Raw genomic sequence first — 24,009 nt, forward strand, 5'->3', positions numbered from 1 at the left:
ATTTCAAAATTGACTTGTATATATATATATTTTTTCCTAGTCTAATTAATGTAGAATAAACATCAGTTGGCCATGCAAGCTAGGAAAGTGGTAATACAACATGTTCTGTATTAGCATTCGCAGAGAAACCCGCACCCGATTGGCCCGCCTGAACTGAAGCCCGATTGGCTGACTGCCGGGCCGTGATTGGAGCGCCACGAATCTCCCGCGATTGGCCGAGCCGATCGCGGGAAATTCAAGCGCTGCCATTGGCCGCCGAGCCGCCGGCCCGCAGTATAAAGCCAAGCGGTTTTACACAGTTACTTTGTCCATAACTAGAGCTGAATAAAAAGAGCTGAATGTTCACTTGCGTCTCGCCTCTTTTGTGACCCGATCCCGGATCCAACACTGGCGACGAGGGTGGGATCGTGAGGCGAGGACCAACTAGCACGTGGCACCGGTGACCCGCATCTACAAGATGGCCAGTACCGTACCACCCGCTCCTTTCGACCCAGCGACCGAAGACTGGGAATCTATATTGATCGATTCCAGATGTTTCTGGAATGCAGCAATCTCAAGGACGCCAACGGCCAGAGGAAGCGGGCAGTATTCCTAACGCACTGCGGGGCCGCAGTGTTTAAAATGGCCAAGGCACTCGCAAGGCCCACAGACGTTAAGGAGATGGATTGGGCTGATCTCGAGCCCATCCTGCGCCGCCATTACGCCCCCACCGTGCCGATCCTCATCCGCAGGTATGACTTCACCGCCGGGACCAACGCAAGGCGAGTCCATCAGCGATTTTGTGGCCCAGCTGCGGAACATGGGCGGACCGTGAGTTCCCCGAACTGGACCAAGCGATCCGGGACCGACTCGTCCTCGGACTCCGAGATCCCGCGCTGCAGAGCCGACTGATGGCCAAGGGCAACATCTCCTCGCCGATGCCTCGCCGAGGCCACCGCAGCCGAGGCCACCCGCCAGTCCGCAGCCCGGATGAGACAAACCAACGCGCCGGAACGGCCATCCACCGATGAGGCATCCCCAGCCGCGCGAAGCCCCGAGACACCAGCCAGCGGGAAACGATCGACACCATGGCGACCTCGAATCCCGCCAGACACCGAGGATGAGGACGAAGAGATCCATCGGTTACAGACCGAACGTGATCGCCGAGACCACCGGAGTCGTAAGTCGGGGTTCCGTGCGCTGGTGCGGCGGCGATCACCCCGCCTCGAATGCCGCTTCTCGACGCCATTTGCAGGCATTGCGAGAAGCGGGGCACATCGCCAAGGTGTGCCGGAACAAGAAGAGCTATAGCCCGCGCCGCCGGGCGACAGCCCACGCCGACGAGACGGCACCCCACCCAGGCACCGAGACCGACCCGCGGAGAGCCGGTGGAGCCGCGACAACCGGAGCCGACGACTCAGCGAGGCACAGCGGCGCCGAAGAAACCCATCAGACGGTCGCCATCGGCCACTCATCAACCACCGACGCCCGGAAGGTGCACGTGGCCCTGAGCATCGAGGACAGGCCCTGCGAGATGGAGGTGGACTCCGGGTCCTTCCTCTCAATGGTATCATGGCGCACAATCAAGCGCCTGGTCCCGACCATCCGCCGCAACGCAGCTGGACGACCAGAAGCTAATCCTGAAAGACTATCAGGGAAATCGCATCCCTGTAGTTGGCATCGGGCACTTCAAGGTAACATTCAAGAACCACACTGACATCCTGCCGCCACACGATAGTGGACCGGGACCGCCCCAGCCTGCTCGGCCTACAATGGTTTGCCCCGCTCGCATCGAAGTAACCGGCATCCACCGCACGGACACGACCGACTGGGAAGCGACCTCGTGAGGGACTTCCAGGAAGTCTTCGACAACTCGCTAGGCAAGTACCGTGGGCCCCTATATCGCTCAACCTTAACCCCAACGTCGCCCATCCGCCTTAAGCCCCGGCGAGTGCCTTTTGCGCTCAAACCAAAAATTGACGAGCAACTAGACAAGCTCGTCGCGCGCAGGGGGTGCTTGAACCCATCGACCATGCCCGTTGGGAGACGCCCATAGTCACCCCCATCAAGCCCGACGGCTCTATTAGAATATGCGGGACTATAAGGCCACCCTTAATCACGCGCTACAACAAAGCGCCTACCCCGTCCCAGTGGTGCAGCACCTCCTGCATTCACTGGGGAGGCCGGGTCTTCGCAAAACTCGACTTGGCACAAGCCTCACCAGCAACTGCCGGTCGACGCGGAGACCGCAGAAGCGCAACGATTGTCACACACCGGGGCTTCGCTGCAACCGACTCCAGTTCGAGTCAGCGTCGCCCGGGATCTTCCAAAGCCTCATGGAGAGGCTCCTCCAGGGCATCAAAGGGTGGTTCCATACTTTGACGACGTGCTGATCGCAGCCGCCGACAGAGAACAATTGGAGATCCGTTTAAGGGCGGTACTTAACAAATTCAAAAACGCCGGCCTTAAAGTCAAAAGGGACAAATGCCAACTACACACCGAGAGGGTCGAATTCTGGGCTACCTTCTGGACCGGCACGGAATACACCCGACCGGGAAGAAACTCAGGGCCATCAAGGAAGCCCCCACACCAACCAACAAGGCGGAGCTTCAAGCATTTCTGGGGTTACTTAACTTTTACAATGTTTTCCTACCCCAGAAGGCGACCGTGGCATGGAACCCCACACCGGCTACTCGATAAGGCGGCCACCTGGACCTGGGGAAAGCGGGAAGAGACTGCGTTCCAGCGAACCAAGGACTTACTAACATCAGACGCGGTTTTAATTCAATACAGCGAAACCCTCCCGCTTTCAGTGACATGCGACGCCTCACCCTTCGGTATAGGAGCAGTCCTCAGCCACACCCTACCTGACGGGACGGAAGCACCCATCGCTTTCTTCTCCCGGACACTAGCAAACCGGAAAGAAACTACAGTCAGCTAGACAAAGAGGCCCTCGCCATCGCCGCTGGAATTAAAAGATTCCACGAATACCTTTACGGCAGGAACTTCTCAATCATAACGGACCACAAGCCCTGCTCGAATACTCGCAGGGAACAAGGCCACCCCAAACATCCTATCGCCCGGATGACAAGGTGGTCCGAATTCCTTGCAGCATACTCCTACGAACTCTCACACCGACCGGTAAGGCAATCCTACACGCGCGGACGCACTAAGCCGGGCACCACTACCGGACGAGATGACTCACCCAGCACCCACAACGACGACTCTGCAGATCGAGACCATGCCATGCCCGCTCTTAACCGCGCCAGACATTGCCCATGAAACAAATAAAGACAAACGGCTGGCGCGGATACTGAGCTGGGTAGAGCGGGGATGGCCAGAAGATGAAGGCAACGAATATTTTAAACCCTTCAGAAACCGCCAAACTGAGCTGTTCTCACAAAAGGGCTGCATTCTCTGGGGTGACCGGGTAGTCATACCGGAAGCACTGCGAGACAGAGTGTTGACATTGCTGCACGAGGGACACCCGGGATCGTCAAGATGAAAGCCCTGGCCAGGAGCTACGCTTGGTGGCCAGGGATGGACAAACAAATAGAAACTTGGTCGCGGGTGCAGAAAGTGCCAAGAGTCAAGAGCCAACCCCCGCCGCTCCAATCCGGGAGTGGGAAACCCCGAGAGGACCATGGTCGCGGTTGCACATAGACTTCGCCGGACCAACCAAGGGGTATACATTCCTCATCACCGAGACGCTTACTCCAACTGGTTGGAAGTAAGCACCATGAGAACAACAACAACGGAGGCGGTCATCGACAAACTCAACAAACTCTTCGCAACGCACGGGTTACCGGACGCCATAGTGTCGGACAACGGGCCCCAGTTCACGGCAATACCGTTTGAGAAGTACCTGGCCGAGCGGGGCATCAGACACGCCCTAACCTCGACGGCTCATCCGGCGGCGAATGGTAGGGCGGAACGAATGGTCCAATACACAAAAAAGGCCATTCAGAAAATCGAAACCGCGACATCCAAGAAAAATAAACAAACTACTGTTCATTCAACACATCACGCCGAGCACAACAACGAACAAGAGCCCGGCAGAACTACTGATGGGGAGGAAACTACGATCCCCATTAGACCGCCTACACCCCACCTACAACCCAGAAAGACCCCGGACTCTTCCAGCCGGTACCGGTCATTCAACATCGGGGATGCCGCCTACGCAAAAAACTTCACGGAGACCCTCTCTGGGTGCCCGCACAAATAACGCAGGTAACGGGACCCCGATCATACAGGCTACAAACTACAGACGGAAGAAGCTGGAAGCGGCACATCGACCAGCCACGGTCCAGACTAGCCTACAACACCCCCAGCGACCCAGCGACAACGACTGCCCAAGAGAGGAGAGAGGGAAGGGAAGCCTCAACCACCAACCTAGAAGCCAACAATAGACCAGAACCAACCGGGACACACACCCCAGCGCAAGCTGGACACCACCCACCTAATGACAGCAACGACCAAACAAACCAACCAGACTTACCTACAGACCTCGACGCGTGCAGAGACGGGTTCTTCACCTGAGAGGTACAGCCAGGCCAGCTCCACCAACCCGGAAAGACCGAGCGAGAGCAGCCAGGGCCACAACTCGACCGACCCAGGAGACCCGGACGGGAGTTGCGGCGTCAGGCCTGGCCCACCTCACCAGGCGGTTCCATCAGCGGAGTGGAGAGCGACGCGGAGCCCGTCCGAACCGGCCAGCGACCTCACACAGACTGAACCGCCGCAAGTCAACTAGGCAAACCCGTAGCCCCGCCTACCTGCGCGACTACGCCACAACACAGCGTCAGACGAAACCATGAGGAGGGGTGTTCTGTATTAGCATTCGCAGAGAAACCCGCACCCGATTGGCCCGCCTGAACTGAAGCCCGATTGGCTGACTGCCGGGCCGTGATTGAGCGCCACGAATCTCCCGCGATTGGCCGAGCCGATCGCGGAAATTGCGCTGCCATTGGCCGCCGAGCCGCCGGCCGGCAGTATAAAGCAAGTTTTTTACAGTTACTTTGTCCATAACTAGAGCTGAATAAAAAGAGCTGAATGTTCACTTGCCTCGCCTCTTTTGTGACCCGATCCCGGATCCAACACAACACATTTATGGCGGGCATAAAACCAGGAAAAAAAACATTTATGTCGGGTCTCCAGATATTCCTGTCTCTATCTCCCCCATGGCTCCCTCCCCCCCACCGCTCCAGTGCGGCCATTTGCCAGGAGGGATGGATGCTGTAGTCCAACAATGCCCCATCTCATTCATTCCTGAATGAATGAACAGAAGAAAGTTGCAATCCAGAAAAATTTACTTTTACCTTTAGGTAGTACTGCTCAATGAAATTTATTGCCACTTTGTCATTCACAGTGCTTGTTTCCAGACATTGCTTCTCTTCCACTTTTGCTCTGCTTACTGAAGGAAAGAAGGCAGTAGGAATAATTTCCCCCTCAACAACAGTGAAGGTATATCTGGGAAAGAAGAAACAGCAGCATCTGTAAAGGGACAAGGTGCTAGTGTGCTATCTCCATTCCAAAAATTGAATTCCTTTATTACTTATTCTTTTCAGACCATGGCAAGGGAGTACACGATAACCCTTTACAGTGTAGAATAGAATAGAATATTGACCAAGTGTGCTTGGACACACACATAAAGGAAAAAAAATATATTCATCAAGAATCATAACATACAACACTTAGTGATAGTCATAGGTTATTAATAAACAATCAAATCATACTAGGAAACAAATAAAACAATATAAATTGTAACGATACAAGTAATGTGGGAATATAGTCATAAGTGGGAAAAGATAGGCACTAGGAAGTGTTATTCTAGTAGTAGAGGAATAATAGAAATACAGTCATAGTAAATAAGGTTACAGTGTTGTGGGAATTAGTTATTTAGCGTGGCATTCAGGAAAAAAACTGTTCTGGTGTCTAATTGCTCTGGTGTGCAGTGCTCTATAGCATCGTTTTGAGGGTAAAAGTTGAAACAATTTATGTCCAGGATGTGAGGGGTCTGTAGATATTTTCACAGCCCTCTTTTTGACCCGTGCAGTATACATGCAGTATACTCGTGCAGTGTAACCAGGTTAATTAACCCCATTTTGTAGAATTCGGCAAACAAAAAACCAAAAAAAAAAGCAGATTCTTCATTACTGATTGCAGTCTATGCCATTGGGACTGCAAAAATCCAGACAGCCAATAGATGGCAGTAAAGTTTGCTTGCATCTCCTGGTCATCATCTCCTGGTCCCTGGATTTTTTGCAGATCAGATATGGTAGACCTAACTTTTCATGGCTGCCAGCCTGGGAATGCTGTGAAAATTATAAGGCAACCATGAACCAACCAGTGCTGTCCAAGCAATGCAAAATAGCCTAGAATCGGTGTGTTGCCTCTTCCCCTGTTTGTTTGTTTGTTTGTTTGTTTATGAAGGCACCTCCCCCCATCATAGAGGGACTCTGAGAAAATATCAAACCACAAAAGAAGTAGATAAAATGCAAAAGGCAAGGATGAATTAAAAACCCGATTTTTTAAAAAGTCACCGAAACTTAATTAAAATATATTGGGGAGGAGGCTTTCAAAGCGCTAAAGAGCCCCATGGCTGCATGCTGCTAAGCATGGCTGCCCAGCCAGGTTTTTACACCTTTCTGGGAAAGCCAGGAGAATGGGGGCCTGCCTCACTTTGGGGAGGGGGAATGGAGAGTGTTCCACAGGGCAGGGGCAAAGGCCCTGCCAGTTGGAAGTCTGTCTGATGGGATCTGCAACATATTTTCCCCCCTCCTTGATTAGGTGGGCTGGGCTGATGTAATGGCTGGTGTAACTGCAGGAATCCCCTCCCCAATCCAAGCAGTAGCTATCATGAAGACTCTCTAAACCAGGGGTCTCCAACCTTGGCAGCTTTAAGCCTGGTGGACTTCAACTCCCAGAATTCTGGGAGTTGAAGTCCACCAGGCTTAAAGTTGCCAAGGTTGGAGACCCCTGTTCAAAACCATTCTCTCTCTCTTTAAATTCCCACCTTAAACCCCACTGAAATCATAATACCCATTCAGCTTGGGTAGAAATTGAACTGGTGATCTGGGGAGATTGTGAGGATCAGAGCAGAGGTGGCATTCAGCAGGTTCTGACCAGTTCTGGAGAACCGGTAGTAGAAATTTTGAGTAGTTCAGAGAACCGGCAAATACCACCTCCGACTGGCCCCGCCTCCACCTATATTCTCTGCCTCCTGAGTCCCAGCTGATTGGTTGGGTCTTCTCTTGTTGCCCTGTACAGGAGAACGGAGCTTGAAAGCAGGCTAGTGGGGTGGGGAGGGAAGTGGGGTTTTGTAATAGCCTTCCCCTGCCACGCCCACCAAGCCATGCCACGCCCATGAAACCATGCCCATAGAACCGGTAGTAAAAAAAAATTTGAATCCCATCACTGGATCAGATGGAGTATGAGCGACCAGTAGGGGTAGGAAAACACAAGATGGAAAAAAAAGTTAATTGGTGTAATGGCTGTAGTTGGATCGACTGCAAGATAATTAGAGGATAAACAGCTCTTTGTATGTTAGCCATATTTTATCAAGGATTGAAAAAAAAGAGAGAACAAAATGTTGCATTTTTCTATTTTGTGGAAAGTTATACAATTTATACAAGCATGCTTTTTTATATACCTTCACTGTCTGGATGGTAGAGGAACACCTAGGAGGGTTGGTGTAGCATAAGAAAGAATGAAAGAATTGAGGAGTGGGGTGAAAAGGGGGATTTAGCCTAGAATCCCTACATAGGCACAAGCAAACTAAATCCAGCTCCCCACCCCACCTTTTGAGTACCTTTGACATTTATCTAGCTCTAACCAGGTGCTGAGTGTTAGTGGGAAAGATTCCTGCGCATAAGCTTTTAGCAATAGATCAGTTTAGTTGAACCTTCACATGTGGTCCTGGTCCTTTATGCCTGGCAGATGGTCATGATCATGCAATGAAACCTTCATACCTTTTTTTAGACATGTTGCCTGCAGGATATATGTAAAAAAAAAAAAAGGAGATGGGTTTCAGCCATGCAGTTCTGGCCCCCATCTTTACTTTTTTTAAAAAAAATCCCCTTTTTATTACCTTTTTTAAGGACATCCCTGCCCAGGTTTATATGCATTTGGTGAAACAGATGGGAAATCACCCTCCCACCAATTGAAGAGAACTTGGCTGTCACTCAAGTTACAATTGTGGTTCATGGTGAGGAGGAAAAAGAAAAATTGCAACACAGTTTTAATTCTATCAGAAATGGGAGAGACCAGTGATTTATTGGGATGTACTGAGCTCATATGATTAAAGTCAATCCATTTCCAGTTATCATCTGTTTTTCCTTTACAGGGCAAAATCTGCTAATGTCTAACATTTAGTTGAATCTTCTTTGATGCTTTCTCAAGGTCTGTAGCGTTTCTGCACACACACACAAAAAGGAAAACCTAGTTAACCCAGAGATTTGTCTAATCTTGTTCCAGAAGCCAAAATCTGCTTCTGCTAGCTGAGGTTTAGCATCTGTATTCTCTATCAGTATCCCAGTAATTCATGTAATGAGCTTATTTATGAGTCATACACAAGAGCTTGCTTGGTTAACAATTCATTCTTCTTTCTCTTGTTTTTTTTCCCCCAGTGCAACCTTCCCCAAATGGATTTATGACTGCAGTGCTGAAAAGAAGCTGTTTAGAAACTGTAATTGTTTCTAAATGCTTCCATCAGTGATATGGTGACGATGGTAACAACTGCATCCATCATCCAATTTTCACAAACTCTAAAACCCAAATCGGGAACTTCATGACTAAGACAAGGACTTTATCTAGGAACATCTATACATCTATACGCTGCAATTTCTTGATCCAATGACCATGCCAGTTAGAACTGATGAGTTTGAAGTCTAAAACAGTTGAAATCCAAACCATGTCATCTCTTTTGGGTATGTGGAAGCAATCAACTACATAAAAGAGAACATGCAGGTTTTTGGGCAAGATTACTTGGAAGTCATTGCCTTCTTTCTAGACCTGAGAGAGTAACTGACACAAAGACACCCATATGGCTTCAAGCCTAGAGTGAGACTAGAACTCATGGTTGCTGGGGTTTCTGGTCTGTCCCTTTAACTATTACTCTAAACTCATTCTCTATCCTGTTACCTTTCCAAGGGTCTTCGAACTTGGCAAGAATTTCTGAGCTAACATGATTGGAGGAGGAATTCTGGGAGTTGAAGTCCACAAGTCTTAAACTTGCCAAGTTTGAAGACCCTTGTTCTAATCTAATGAGGTATTTGAGACACTATACATTGAGATCTTAGAGAGGATTTAAGATTCAGCAGAAAACAGACGAGCCTTATAAAATCTCAGGGACATATCCAGAAAAATTCAGGTGGTAGCAAGTGAATAGCAAATGGAACCATAATTCAGGAACAAACTTCTGATGCTTGCCATCTGTGACTTGAGAATTGAGGAATAAAAATTGGGCATTAGGAAAGATTTCAGGGATATACTCACTAACTTTACGTTCCCATGGAGCCACAGCAGAATATTAGTCCGTGTGATTGTAGGCTGCCTGGTTCCTCACATTTGATTTAGCATTAATATTAGGTGTTTAGCCATCTGTGCTTCTGAAGAGTTGTCTCATCAGTGCCAATTCAAGAGAGCTTTCCGAGTTCCACACATACCATAGATAAGAGCAGGCTAACACAACACCAGAGAAACACATTTTTGTGACTGTGCAGCAGAGTCCCTTAGCTAAGGAAATAAATGCATTCTATCGTGTATAATTTTCCATCTCTTTCCATGGATTTCTTTCTTTTTTTAATGGATTTTGACCTACTCAACTCAATAGAATCAGATGGCCTTGATTTAGTAGAAGAAAAGTTGATGGCAGGTAATGCTATGAATTGCACCTACCCAGAACCCTCATTGTCTTCATGAATCATGGGAGAAATAGCAGAAAAGATGACAGAATAACAAAGTCCTAAGCTCAAAAATATTAATTTGTAATATTGATTATCAATTTATTCATTAGTTGATTCTGCAAATGTAGAGAATAGTTCATGAATGACATGAATGAAAGCTGGTCAATCAAGATAACAAACTTGTGACTTTCTTTCAGGAACAGTTTCTATCTCTGAAATGACTCAAACTTAGCCCTTTACTGCAATGCTTCTCCAACTTGGCAACATTAAGATGGGTGGGCTTCAATTCCCAGGCTGGCTAAGGGAATTCTGGGAGTTGAAGTCCACCCATCTTAAAGTTGAAGAAACATTACTTTACTGTGTCACTTTATTTGGTTTTCTTTAGGTGTTTGTTTTTCCAGCAGTGCAAAGATAGTCATCTTTTGAACTTCTCAACTGGAGTAGTTGTCCCAGCTCTAATTAAAGGTGCATTGAATGGTAGCCTGTGGGGCAAAAATTCAATTACCTACATATAGAATTGGAACCTGCTTTGTTAAAGAATGGCATTTCCCCCCACATTTCATATAACAAGGCCTGGATCTTTTTAACTCAATAACTGACGGCCATGAAAAATAGAACTGCCAACATACATGCAGACATACATATGAAGGGAGAGAGAGGGAGGGTGGGAGAGAGATAGACTGGAGCTCAAATTCAGATCCCTTATTAAAACTTTATAAAATGTGCACAGAAACAGAAAGCATGTGCACAAACACACACACACATCTCTGTATCTTCTCTGTGAAACTTCCTACTAATTAGGCCTCTATATTTGGCTAGGGGAAAAAAATGGGAAATTTATGCCCTGGTTTAAAACAAACTCAGAAATGTGTAACTGATTCCTCTGTAAGAATAAGGACAACCGAATAGTGTAACTGATACATTTACCTTATTATCCTGAGAATGGGCTCTATCATATAGAATTTAATACTAACTAGGACTGAACCAAATAAACACAGCATTTCATGAATATTTTGATACTTAGATTGGATGTAGGTGGGTGGTTTAAAGCATTCCATTGTGATGCCTGTGAAATAAGGGCATATTCCTTTATATTCCCATTTCATTCTCCCTGAAATCCTCAATTTTTAGATATACTGCCAGGAGATTGTGAGTTCTGATCCTGCCTTAGCCATGAAAGCCAGCTGGGTGACTTTGAGCCAGTCACTCTCTCTCAGACCAACCCACCTCATAGCCTTGTTGTAGTGAAGATAATAAAAGCAAGAAGGAGCATTATGTATGTGTGATGACCCAGGGCGTGACACAAAAATAACCAAGTCACAAAAATAGAAGAAAGTCCCTTTAATGCCTCCAACTCGAGCCCAATGTCCAATTATCCTCTGCTGGATATCAAACTCTTAAAGAAAACAGTTTACTGAGAGAGTAATTGCAGTCTGCACCTGAAGAAAAGTTAATTCGAAATAAAAAAACCCAACACAAACCACACTGAAGGAATTACTACTGCAGGCAAGGATGATTAATTGCAGACTTCTACCAGATAACGCAGCAACCAGTTGAGAGGAAGCCAAAACACAGATAAGCTCTGACAAGAATGCACGTTTTGCTTCCAGCAACTTTGCCATGCACAGTTTGTCCTTTTAAACAGTCCTCCCAGCTGCAGCCCATGAAAGGGGATCAGGACCCCTTCCTCCCACGTAAACCACGCCACTCACATTTCTCCCTTATCCGCTCCTCCCTGCGTGCCCTAGGGAGAAGAGGGGATGGGACTGGGTTTTCTTCTGAATGCTCATCCGGCCTGTGCCCTTCCCCAGTTTCCTCCACAACCACCGGAGCCACACTCCCACTCCCTGTCAGCTGTTCCATCTCTCCCTTGGAGTCAGACTCCAACAGGGGCATGACAGCATGTTTGCCCCCTTGAGTTACTTAAAAAGTACCAAAGGCAGGATAAAAACAATATAATATTGTAAATAAATAAATAAATCTAAAATGTGTTTTCTAGTTGGCCACGATTGTCAATAGAACTCAGGAACGCTGGTTTTTTTTTTTTTTTAATCTACTGCACCTTTGATGCCATGTATCCTCCTCTTCACTCTATCTCTGCCTCAGTGATATGGACTCTGCCTCAGTGATATGGACTGGCTAAGTCAGAGTTCCCCAACCCATGGGACTACAACTGGTCCACGGCCTGTTAGGAACTGGGCCACACAAGCAGCAGGAAAGCAAACAAAGCTCCAATTGCACATCTATGTTCATTTATTTATTTGTTTGTTTGTTTGTCAAACACGTACAAGATAACAAGTATAAGTATGAACATAAATATGAACAAAGGAAGTAAATGCAGATAAATTGGGACAGTAAGACAGGGACAGTAGGCATGCTGGTGCACTTAAGCACGCCCTCTTTAAGGACCACTTAAGTGAGGTCCATGGTAGACAGTTTGAGGTTGAAACTGTGAGGGTTTGAGGCTGTAACAATGGAGTTGGGTAGAGCATTCCAGGCATTGGCCACTCTGTTGCTAAAGTCATATTTTCCGCAATCGAGTTTGATGCAATTTGCCTTGAGTTTGTATCAATTGTTTTTCCGTGCATTATTGTGGTTGAAGCTGAAGAAGTCGTTGACAGACAAGACGCTGTAGCAGGGAATTTTGTGTATTATGCTTAGATCAGACTGCAGGCGGTGCAGTTCCAGATTGTCCAGGCCCAAAATTTCGAGGCTGGAGGCAGAGGGAATTCTATTGTGAGTAGAAGAGTGGATGTTGTATGTACAAAACCATTCCCCCCGAATACCGACCCCACCACCCGGTCTGTGGAAGACAATTTTTCTTCCAAAGCCGGTCCCTGAAGCCTGAAGGTTGGGGACCGCTGGGCCTAAGTGGAGATCAAAGATTGAATCCTGCTGCCTATCTAAAATGGAAGTGACAGGTTCCATTTTAGAACCTGTCTAAAATGGAACCTAAATGGAAGTGGGATAGCCAGCCTAGCTACTTTTGTAATCTAAGCTGTACTGTGTCATAAAAGCAGGTTCCCTAATACAGGCACAAAGTCAACCTTAAATACCTTGCAGAGTCTTCGTTAGGAAAGTTGCTCAGTTGGCTTTCCTGGCAACTCAAGGGAAAAATATCTGCATATTTGTGCATGCAAACACACACACACACACACACACACACATGCGCAGCATTGGATGAATGATAAGAAAATCAGTAGCAGGTTTATGAATCACTATCCTGAGTAGGGGTTTGCTATTTCCATTGACCCTCCTAATACCTTACTGTACACTTTTTACAGATGGTTACTATTCTTGTCATGGCAAAGAGACTCACAGCGCAGGATGCTTCAATTAGTTTATATTCGGTGGTTGTGTTTTAAGTACCGTGTGTATTTTTTCCTCCTCTTTTCGACAGAAGGTTAGCTCTAGCGTAAACATTCCTGGGCAATAGAGCCAAAGCAGACTCAGTTGAAATCTATATTAGCAATTAAGTTACAGACAATCTGCTTGAGCATTTAATGCCAATATAAAGTTACAAAGGATTATGATGACCCCAATCAATCCTGTTTTGTAGAACAGCTAATGTATTGATAAAGAAAAGTTGGCTAAACAGGGAGCAATTTTTTCTACCATACTACTGAATTGTCAATAAAGCCTTGTTTTTTCTTCTAAATTTCAATCCAATTAAATACCACATCTTGCCAATAAAGGCACGTAAGGATGTTGTAGTTATAAAGATTTCGGAAGTGAGTTCACAGTGGAAACATATTTCCTATCCTTGTAGATGTGTGGAACATTTTCCTCCTTTCCTGACCAGAAGAAATACTTCAGGTTTCAAAGTACTGAGATGTGGAGCCCTTGACTAAGTCAATAAATTGTCGTCCCTCTCTTACTCAAGAGTTCTACATAGCTAATCAAACAGAAAATTGTATGGTGATGTCAAGGTGAACATCTCCAGAACAAGCAACTTCTAAGCAAGAAGTTGAACTAAGTGCCCTGTAAGATCTCCTTAGGTGATAATTCAATGACTTTAATCAAACCAAGGGAATTGCTATCTGGTTTCTCTCCCCAAGCAATGGTGATCCATTTTCTCACCTCTTCTAATACTCCTACATATCCTCTCATACATATTCTTACAAAAAAACCCACAGCTTTGTTTTAAATCTCAGAGTTCACATTTTCCAGAAAATGCAGCTTTCTTCCTGGAAACCCAGCCGCATTAAAATTGCCATCATATTTCCCCAAGACAATCTTACCACTGACTCATAGTTTTCTATCATATCTCCATTTTGAGAAGGCATTTTCAACTTATTCATATTCCCTGCCAATCTATAGTATTTTTTTTGTCCTTTGCATGTATTGTAATCAACATGTGATCTTTGTTTTCGAAGTGTGGCACCCTTGAATTTGGGATCTTTCTCATCTTTCCTACTACCTTTTCCAATTGGTAGCTATGATTTATCACTTGTTATATGTTATGATTATTGGTTTTAACTACGATATATGACCTATCACTTTGTTGTTTGCGTGTACACTGAGAGCATATGCACCAAAGACAAATCCCTTGTGTGTCCAATCATACTTGGCCAATAAAGGATTCTCTTCTCTTCTCTTCTCTTCTCTTCTCTTCTCTTCTCTTCTCTTCTCTTCTCTTCTCTTCTCTTCTCTTAGCTTAGCTGTTTTATGCCTAAAGAAAGGTTTTTTTTATCTATGGTTATATTGTAATCTCTAGATAGTAGAAGATGCTTGCTTCTTTCTTCAGATAGAATTATGATGCCATAACATTTGATATTGTTACACTCAATATCAATTGTCCGACAGCAGGCCTCATACACAACTTTTCAGTCAATGTTACTGACATGCTAGAATATCTAAACTGAGTGCCATGTATTTTGGATGGAAACAGCTGTTGAAAGAAATAAGGAATGAACAGAAGGGTTCGTATTCCTCACTACAGTTTTTTGGAACAGGAATACTGTGATATATTTGCCCTCCTTGAAAATTGTAAAAATAAATATGGCTGTTGATGTTGCCATGGCTGGGTACCTTTCAAGAGCTCAAGACTTCAGAGGGCCAATCATAATCCTGCAAACACTAGTGCAGTGTTTCTCAACCTTGCCAACTTTAAGACATTGGACTTCAACTCCCACAATTCCCCAGCCAGAATTCCTTGATGCCTCTATAGTCATGCCTGCAGTTAGGTAACAATATGCTCTGGAAGTCTATAGTGACTTAAAGGGACACCTCATTAGGTAGCCAAGTCATTCATTCACTTACCAGAATGTGGTAAGCCAGTTTTGCTTGTAGACAACTGTGTTCTCTTCGCTGATGATGTAAAGCTTTTCAACACCACAGATAATACTGCTACCCTTCAAAAAGACCTTGACTATGTATCATAATGGTCAAACAAATGGCAACTTCAGATCTCAACAGATAAATGCTCTGTCTTACATATTGGCAAAAAAAAAAAATCAGAAAATAAAATACAGGCTGAATAGTCAAGACCTTGTTGATGATCCAAACTGTCAAGGATCTTGGAGTATTCATCTCTAATGATCTAAGTGCTAGAGCCCACTGTAACTACATAGCCAAAAAGGCATTAAGAGTTGTTAACCTAATCTTACATAGTTTTTTCTCTGATAATATTACACTAATAACTAGAGCATACAAAACATTTGCTAGACCAATACTTGAATGCAGCTCATCAGTCTGGAATCCACATTACGTATCTGATATTAACACAGTTGAAAAAGTCCAGAAATATTTCACAAGAAGAGTTATCCACTCCTCTACTCATTGTAGAATACCCTATGCCACCGGACTTGAAACTCTAGACCTAGAAAACCTAGAACTACTCCACCTTCGGTCTGATCTAATTATAGTATATGAAATCATACATCGCAATGTCCTACCTGTCAATGAATACTTCAGCTTCAACCATAACAATACAAGAGCAAACAATAGATACAAACTCAAGGTTAATCGCACCAAACTTGATTGCAGGAAATACGACTTCAGCGACAGAGTGGTCAATATCTGGAATACTCTACCTGACTCTGTGGTTTCTTCCCCAAACCCCAAAAACTTTAACCTTAGACTGTCTACTATTGACCTCACCCCTTTCCTAAGAGGTCTGTAGGGGGCGTGCATAAGTGAAACAACGTGCCTACCGTCCCTGTCCTATTGTTTCTTTTATTTTTCTTATATGTATCCATGTATTCATAACTATGTTTTTACTTATACCTATTATCTTGTAAGCAATTGACAAACCAAATAAATAAAATAAATGAATAGTTAGAGACCTTCCTGCTCATCCTATATGATGGGATCCTGACCTTTTACAACCACTGGATGCAGCAGCAGCAGAAAAAGGAAAACATTGCCCCCTGTTGCAATTTCGCTCATGAATAATTGATTGCGAGAACTGTAGACTTTATGTATGTGCCAATGATCATTTTGACACTGACACTTCTAATCATCAAGGTACATCTACCACTGGGCTTCACCAAGAAACCTCAGGAACCCAGTATCAAAACCATGAGTCCCATCTGTTCTAAAACCAGCCTTATTGAAGTTCTGTGGAGCTCTCCAGCCTCGTCAGCTTCCAGGCATGAAGGTTGGCAGATTGTTTTACAGATTAAGTCACATTAAAACGCCTAGAGATATCAAGACTTGAGCCCATAATAAGTCTTGAACCTGGAAGCTAAGAGGCTTAAAGCTAAATGCTGTTATTGAGCTCTAGTTGAGCAAAGGCAAGCCATATTAGCTAAGGAAGGTTTCTTAACCAATAGCCTAGAAAAAAAGACTACAGATATTTCCTGAAACCTAGTTAAAACTACCAAGTCATTTAAGGGACTCGGCTACCAGGAGATGACTTCTTACTGCTCTTGCTTTCTTCTTTGCCAATGTTGCCTCCCATCCTCCTTCCTATGTGCCATGTTCTGAATGCATAAGTCTATTAAAAATCCCACACCCGAATTCTAACCCAAAATGTTGGAAATGTAAATGAGTTGACAGTACCTTTAATCACATGTGGTGGTTGTGCCCCAAGGCTAGGACTTACTGGACTAAAATTAAAGATTGGATACAAGAAATTACGGGACACCAAATGGAATTCAAACCGGAGCTCTACCTACTGGGGATAATCAAAAAACAATATTATCCGAAAAAGGATAAACTATATAATGCTACACATACTGACAGCAGCCAGAATAGCATACATGCAATTGTGGAAAGAGAATAAAGTCCCAATGGAAGAATTAATTTGACAAAAAATAGCAGACTGTGCAGAAATGGATATGCTCACACTAAAAATAAAGGAAAAAGAAGAATCTGACTATTACTCAGTTTGGCATAGATGGTACATATGGCTAGAAAAGAAAAATAAGAATGGATAAAGACAACTGTATAGAAGAAACCTCAAGAAGATAATACATAGATAGGTAGAAAGATAAAATAGATAAAGATAGATAATAAATAAGAATTGTAAATAAAGACAAAAATTACTAAGAGTATGTACAAATAGATGATGGAAATATGGATTAATACCGAATGTTGATGCAAACACTGTCGAAAATGTAATTAAGATGTGCACTGGTAGAAAACAATAAAAATTATTTGAAAAAAAAAAGAATCCCATAACCATCTGGACAGATCTACTTAGTATCCTTCTGAGAGAATGGCACCAGTTATGTCAAGAATACCCATTCATTCTTGAGTCTAGGAAGTGCACACAACACCAGTGTGTGGCTGAATGAGAAGTGACTTGATGTGTATGTATCAAATGCAGAAAGGTTGGAACTGTGGTTTCTATGTTGATATGATACTCTCATGCAAATTGCTATAAAATGTGTTAATCCCACAACACATCCTTCACTGAACACTTCTAGAAGCAACTATGCAAATAGTTCAGCTAAGCAGTAATCAGAAATGTGGCTCCGCTATTCACACATCCATTGAGAATAGCATTGTATACACTTCCACAAAGCATAACAGGTCTGAAAACTGTGAGACAGATTTGTTCCCCACATCAGCTCATCTAAGTCTTAAATAATTGACCAATTTCTTACCAGATGCGTGCTACACAGCTAATTTGTTGAGCTTAAAATGACTGAACAGACCAAGAATCCAGATGTTAAGAGGCTGCAGCCTGGCATTTCATCCCTAAAAAACTGCTACTGATGTCCATAGCTGCAACTGTGGGGTAATAATATCCTTGCAAAGTTGGCGTTTTTTTTTTTTTATATTGTAAGTTTTAGAATCTGGCCATTCTAATTACATTCAAAGCTGTGTGCATATTCGAAAGCGCACAGATGCAATAAATGTATGTGGATTTGCCCAAGTGTATTTTTACAATGCCAGAGATAGGGTGTCTTTATGAAGGAATTTTACACACACGCACATCACATAGTATGTGGAATGGTCCTAAGAAAATGACACTCTGGCATGCCTTGGTATTTCTCCACTTACTAGAGAGGAGCCAAATTGTGCATTTGGGGATCTCTTGTGTAATTCAATCCTCTTGGGACTAAAGCATTTCAGAGTCACATGGTTGAATGCTCTTCCCGCTCATAAAAGATCTCTGCTGCAGAAAACAGGCACATTGGGGAGAAGAGTAGATTCTTAACCTAAAGAATTTAGAGGGAATTTTCCCTTTTTGAGGACATAGTCACTGAATAGTTTCTTCTTTCTACACAGTAACTTTCTAGATATGCTTCTGGTAACCTTCTTTATTTCTCCTTGTTTAAAAGAGGCAGGGGAGTGATAAACCCTGGAAGACAAATTAGCTTTAGATGATCTTGTAACAACAACCACTTTTGCCAGTCTTTATTCCTTTAAGACCATTTGAAGTTACAATGGTGCTGGGAAAAAAATGACTTACAACCAGTTCTTGCACTTACAATGGTCCCAACCTCCCCAAGGGTGCCTGATCAAAATATGGGCATGTAAACTGGCATGTATTTACGATTCCTAGAGTCATGTGATTGCCATTTGTGACCTTCCCTTCCAGCGTCTGACAATCAAAGTCCTTGGAGGAACCTGGATCTGTTTTAACATTTGAATGATTCACTTAACAACTGCAATAATTCGCTTAAAACCCATGGCCCAAAATGTAAAATTGGATGTGGTTCACTTAACAGTTTGCATAGCAATGAAAATTCTGGTACCAATTGTGGTGTAAGCTGAGGACTACCTGTGCTCAAATTTAATGCACAATAGAGAACCCAAAATAGTGAACAGAATAGAGCACTGATGGAATCAAAAATTGTAGAATATTAAGCGGGTTTTGATCTACTGATGAAATATTGGATCCATCAGCGACAACATAGCTAGTTTCACAGTGACCCACATATGAGAGCTGTGCAGTCCGTATGAAATTTCTATCTTAGAATTATTTCCCATTTCAAAAAAAAAAAAATTCAAACCTTTGGCCCTGTCAAAGCTGCATTACAGACAGAATGGAGCAGCTTTGGGGCAGAAATTAAGGCCCAGGAATATGACCCAAATACCCAGAATCAGAACTGATAATGTTTCAAGGTCTTGGTAATGCATGTCTAAGGAGCTGAAGAAGCTCCTTGGATGAGAAGTGAAATGTGTTCAAAGAAAAAGCAAGAAGGTCCAGTTGCCTCCTGAAAAAGCACCTTTGGGACAACCATGATCTGGATGATGGAGAATCTCTAGACTTTTAGCTGTACAATTTGGGATGAACACCCTTTGAATGGTGTGGGAGTAGGAATGGATTTCCAGAGGGGAAAAATTGCAGACTATAGGAACCAGAAGCACTACTCAGGTGACCCTGAGGACACAGATCAACCTCCAAGTGCTTCAAAAACCCTCTAAAGCAGGGGTGTCAAACTGGCTTCCTGACGGCCAGATGTGTCATGTGCAGGCTATGCCCATCCCAGTTCTGCGAAGGGGAAAAATGTCATGATGCATCATGTGATGTTGTGGTAGCAGGTGCAGATGGCTGCGGAGAGCGAGGACTCTGATGAAGGGCCAGGACCATCAGGGAGTGGACTGCTGCCTTCAGAGATTGTGGGGGTTGGCAGTAGTGATGAGGAGGTTCCCGAGGAGCCTGTGCCAAGTGCTCGTGCATGAAGGATTGCTCAGAGGAAAGAACAATTACAGCAGCACAGGCGACTTGGGAGTAAGGCTGCAAGGTAATGGCCCCTCCCTCAAGAGGATAAAAGTCAGGTTTGGAAAAGCGTTCTTTGCAGACATCAAAGAAGCCCTGAAACTCAACTGGTGGACATCTTAGTTCATGTTTGGAGAATTCTGTAAATTAGTTCTTAACTCTGGGTTTTTGGCAGCCTTGACAAACAACTTGGCAAGGCTCTTTCTTGTTGGAGCTAATTGTTGGAAAGCAGCCTTTTATCTGTAAAGGAACAGAATTGTGATTAAACCTTAAAAGGTGGGGGCTGCTACCTTTGTCTGTGTTTGTTCTCTGGGAACCTGGTTGGGTCAGAACATATGATGGCAAGGTGATGCCGTGAGTTTGACATTTGTGCTCTAAAAGGATGCAAATGACCAGCTGTCTGCAAGGAATATAAATCCTTCCATTCCCCACTATCCTGTCAGAAGTGAAGAGGCTTCTTGGATTAGAAGCGAAACATCCTCAAAAGAAAAAACAAGAAAGTCCAGTTGCCTCCTGAAAAAGCACCTTTGGGACGTCTAAAGATATTTTAAATTCCAATTCACAAGATGTTCTGGAAAAGGAAGCGATCCAACCCGCTCAGAATAGTAGAGTCATGACTTACCATTCAGATGTTGTGCAGTTCTAAATCGTTTAATTCTGGTCTCTATTATAAACAATACGAGGCAGATCTCATTCTGAATAAATAAAAATTCCAAGGTGACTCTTGCTGCAGCTGAACTGTTTGCTGGGACTGTTAAACAAAAGATACAACTTGTGTATTAATTAGAAAAGTGTGAATTATGTTTCTCAGTACATTATTAGCAATGCATCATTGTTGAATATTTTATGGTTATTGCTAACTAGGCTTGTGTAATATTTATATTTTGCAGTGTTTTACATTTGGGACTTTTGACTCTAATGAACTTAGTAACAGATAAATCTTTTAACTACCCACTACTGTAATGGATTAAGCAACAACTCATTGCAGATCAATTTTGCAGTCAAGGATTATGGGATTTCCAGTATGGATTTAAAGTGTTTGATAACCTATTCAGACTCTGTAGGATCTGACAATTTTGTCAAAACAATTAAATGAGTGGGATGCCACAGGCTCCACCCCTTTCATTTGTGTGTCAGTGTTACTATGGGTGTTTAAGGGGGGGGGCAGAACTTGTGGTGTGATATTCATCATTTGTTTCCTTTTACCCCTTTTTATTTGCCTTTAGGGAAAATAAGAAGAATTGTGTGAAATCAGGCCAAAGGTCTCTCTAATCTGGGTCTATCAGATGTCCTCGGGATGTTTATAAGGAGGAAATGATTACACTTAGGGCTAGCCAAGGATATTGTCAAAAAAAGGCAAGATCTACAGTATAATTCCACCATGGTGGCGCAGTGGTTTGAGTGCAGTACTGCAGGCTACTTCTGCTGACTGTCAGCTGCCTGCAATTTGGCAGTTCGAATCTCAGCAGGTTCAAGGTTGACTTAGACTTCCATCCTTCCGAGGTGTGTAAAATGAGGACCCAGATTGTTGGGGGCAATATGCTGACTTTGTAAACCGCTCAGAGAGGGCTATAAAGCACTGTGAAGTAGTATATAAGTCTAAGTGGTAGTGCTATAATTGTATGACTGAAGCTCTACCTAAAGTTTATACATATATGACATCCATTTAAAAAATATGGATCCTCAATCCACATGAAGGCTTCTGTACTTTCATAGGAATATTGTCTCTATACATACTAGGTATCTCAGCAAGTGAGAGAAATGGGCCTGAAATTTAAGAAAAAAATGAAAAGTTCTTCACTTAGGAATCAGTAATCAGGTACACAGATTCTAAGTAGGTGATACCTAGTTTTATAATAGTACTTGTCAATCTGGGAATGGTAATTACAAATCAGCAGCGTGTTATGATTACAGAAAGAGAACATTCAGTGTTAGGCTGACTCACCAGAAGCACTATTTCCTTATGGGGTTCACCACTCTTTATAAGAAGGGTTCAGTCTAATAGAAATAGACTGAGGAAAGGACAGTGAATTGGATGAGGAGGAGGCTAGAAACCAGAGGCGGTATTCAGCAGGTTCTGATCAGTTCTGGAGAACTGGTAGCAGAAATTTTGATTAGTTCGGAGAACCAGCAAATACCACCTCTGACTGGCCCCGCCCCCATCTATTCTCTGCCTCCCAGCTGGGTCATCTTTTGTTGCCCGGCACAGGAGAACAGAGCTGGAAAGCAGGTTAGTGGGGTGGGGAGGGAATGGGGATTTTGCAGTATCCTTCCCTCAGGAGAAGGGAGGGAATGGAGATTTTGTAGTATCCTTCCCCTGCCACGCCCACCAAGCCACACCACACCCACCAAGCCACGCCCACAGAACCGGTAGTAAAATAAATTGAATCCCACCACTGCTAGAAACTAAGTTCTATTAGGAGAGATTGAAGAAAGAAGAAAGCAGCCTTAAGAATGGAACAGAATGGAAAAGAACAGAACAGAAGATGGATAAGGCAGCAGACTCTAAATATTTGAAAGTTGGTCACCCAGAAGGAAAAGATTGCATCTTTCAACAGTTTGTTAAGTAAAGGATTCCAGTTATAGGAAGGTAGATCCAGTTGAATATTAGGGGGAAATTAAATTAACAATGGAATCAATTATCTAAAGAATTGGTAATCTTTCTTTATCATCCTGTCTTTGGATGTTAGCTAGCTGTTAGTCAGGGGCAGTTGATTCTTGCGCTGAGAGTGCAGTTGGATCTGATTTGAATGGTCCCTTCCAACTCTACAATTCTATAAGACCCAGATTTACCCATAATGAATCTACATAATTTCCTTTTAAAGCTGTCCAAAGTGGCAGCTGTCATTAAATCTTTTGCTAACAAATACATGATTTAGCTATTTGCTGCTTGCTCTTTTCTTTATTAATATAAACCATACTGTATATGATTGATCTGAAGTTCTAGTTTTTAATGGAAGAAGGAAAAAAAAATCCTTCCTTAGTAGTTTTCTCAATGCAACACCTAATCTTACACAACTGTGATGTATCTTCCCCTCACCAGTTTCTAAAGCTTTGGAATTACTAAGTTTCTTTCACAAGTTTCTTTCAAAAGAAGTTGCTCTAGCCCTTTCATAATATTCTTGGCTCTGCATATTTCAGCATCACTTCTGAAATGACCAGAATTCCAACAGCGACGTCCTTATTGATTGGTATAAATGTTATCATATTGATACCTCTATTTTCTTAAAGATTCCCAGCATGACATTTGTCCTTTTGGTTTTATCTTTATTATCTGGAAAGCACTTGATATTAGCAGGAGACAATTTTATTTGGGGGGGTCAAACTAAGACTACGATCAATCTCTCTTTTGAAGGGGAGGAGCCCCCTTTCCTCACAAAACATTGCTTTATTCATTCATAGTAACAAGATGGACATTGTTTACAGACTGGTGAGGCATGTTGGCATTTGGGGAGGGTCAAGGGCTGGAGTGTGTACGGTGATGATGCCAAGGTGCAGGTTCCTCCTCCCCGAGTCCCCAGGTTTGATTAAAAATTCAGTTTCTCTATTCCAGGTTTTTTAAATATATATATATATATATACTGTTAGCCTCATTTTAGAATCCCCACTATGGTTTTTATGCAATTTCCATCTCAAAGTAGCAGAAAATTGTCTGAAGCATTAGACTTTTCAACCATTGCTTAATCACCAGTCTGTCTACCACAAAGAAGCCAAAGGCAGCAAGGATTGTCTTCCATGCATTGGCCAGTTCGCATTTAGCTAGGTTTTAGCTGCATGAAATCATTTTAATCACACCCTTATCAATTTCACTCATCTCTGAGAGCGTGAAAAAATATGAGAGGAACTTTGCATTATTATGGTTGGTCACGTGGTCAGCCAAATGTTAAAGACTGGATCTGGCATTTTTATCTCCCTATCGAGTCTTTCTCAGGGACCTGAGATAGGCAGACGTTGTTGTTTGGTGGTGTTGAAACTATTGTCGCAAGATGCAAGCTGTTCCAAGTA

At 43.7% G+C, this 24,009-nt stretch overlaps 1 long non-coding RNA gene across 1 annotated transcript in view; it reads left to right on the forward strand.

Moving 5' to 3' along the window:
- LOC148126182 (uncharacterized) overlaps positions 1-9,510 on the forward strand; it is a 96,565-nt gene extending 87,055 nt beyond the window's left edge. Inside the window, exon 3 of the long non-coding RNA XR_015742574.1 lies at positions 8,607-9,510. This is a non-coding gene — a long non-coding RNA (uncharacterized LOC148126182). The remainder of the gene's footprint in view (positions 1-8,606) is intronic.
- Positions 9,511-24,009: the final 14,499 nt, after the last annotated feature.

Source organism: Pseudonaja textilis, chromosome 3 (assembly GCF_049901715.1).
Source record: "Pseudonaja textilis isolate UNSWEBS1 chromosome 3, rPseTex1.2, whole genome shotgun sequence".
Classification (NCBI taxonomy): Eukaryota; Metazoa; Chordata; class Lepidosauria; order Squamata; family Elapidae; genus Pseudonaja; species Pseudonaja textilis.